Below are 1,486 nucleotides of genomic sequence, written 5' to 3' on the forward strand. Positions count from 1 at the left end.
GACCGAGCTGTGTGCATGCTTGGTCGCCGCGTATCGATCGAGCTTGGCTTGTCCGTGGTCCGATTGTCGTACTCGAACTTGTCCGCGGCCGAATTGGATACATGTCTGTTTCCTTCGGACAATCGGTATTTAGTGGTTTGATTGAGATTTGAACAAGATTTTACCGCAAGGCTCTTTGTAAAGATATCTTTACGAAGATTACTTTTTCGTAAAAACGTTCATGCTGATTTTTACGTACTTTCAGGCATTGATTCTGTCGTGACTGATTTTGACCCCAACAGAAATCCACGGTAATTTGTTGTTGTCCCAACAGTACTTGATCAAGCATTTCTTCGATTTTGCTTTCCTGAGTCTGGGGTGGTGGATTATGGTAGTAAGAGTTCGAGTAGCTTTTGCTGTTGTCGAAGGGTTTTTGAAATTGTGAACTTTGGTTACTTCTTTGACCATTTCCAAAGAAGTTTCTGTTTCCGCCCTGGTTTCCAAATTTCTGGAATCCGGTACCTCCGATGTAGTTCACATTTTCTTCTCCTTCCGTATCTACTACTTCTCCTTCAGCTAAACAGTCTTGCTTCCTAAGAAGCTCGTGCACCACATCTAACTTAGCTCTTACTTCGTCCATCTGTTCCTTCCCGATAGAGGCTACAGACTTCTTCCGTTCAGAGTCAGTGTTTTTGGTGCTGCTGCTGTTAGCAAGGTTTTCGATAAGTCTCACAGCTTATAACGGATTCCGAGTAGTGAAGTTTCCTTCACTCGCCGTATCAAGAGCCATTTGATACTGTAAGGCGAGACCTCGGAAGAAAGTGCTTAGCTGCTGCACTTCGTTTAATCCGTGGTGTGGACAGTCTCGCTGGAAGAACCTAAATCTAATCCACGCATCTTTGAAGGACTCTCCAGCCTCCTGCGTGAATGTGGAAATCTTGTTTCGCAGTTCTTCAGCGCGCGCCTCATCAAAGAAGTTTCGTAAGAAAGCATTCTTGATGTTGGCCAGGATGTTAAGTATCATGTGGGTAGCTGCCTAAGCCAGTGCATCGCTTCTCCATTCAGCGTGTATCTGAAGAGCTTGCACAACAGGTAATCTTCGGGGACTCCTTCCATCCGAATAGCAGCGATTAAATCCTCGAACCGTTCTAGATGGTCCATAGGATGCTCGTGTGGTAACCCAGAGTAGGGTATCTGTGACACGAGAGTGTAGTATTGAGGCTTCAGCTCGAAATTCTGCTTCTGGATCTTCGGAAGCCGAATAGCTGATCTGTTGGAATAGTACTCATCTGGGCGATTGTAGTCGGCCAGTGGTTTCGATCGAGCGTCCTCGTCTACAGGTTGAGCAGCTCCTGTAGTATCAGCATCAGGGATTACAGTCCCCTGAGCGTCTATTTTCTGACCTGTTGCATTACGCAGATGACCGTCCTGGTCATACAGGTTTCCGTTCTCGTTCTGTGTTAGAATAATAAAGTTTACCATTTTTGACGACACGGTATCGATCGAC

General features: G+C 45.8%; 1 non-coding gene across 1 annotated transcript; it reads left to right on the forward strand.

The window, feature by feature from the left end:
* Positions 1-824: 824 nt before the first annotated feature.
* On the forward strand, positions 825-931 carry LOC125597540. Its single transcript, XR_007331785.1, has one exon. It is a non-coding gene; the product is annotated as a small nucleolar RNA R71 (small nucleolar RNA).
* Positions 932-1,486: the final 555 nt, after the last annotated feature.

The sequence above is a fragment of the Brassica napus genome, unplaced genomic scaffold (genome assembly GCF_020379485.1).
Source record: "Brassica napus cultivar Da-Ae unplaced genomic scaffold, Da-Ae ScsIHWf_1493;HRSCAF=2088, whole genome shotgun sequence".
Taxonomy (NCBI): Eukaryota; Viridiplantae; Streptophyta; class Magnoliopsida; order Brassicales; family Brassicaceae; genus Brassica; species Brassica napus.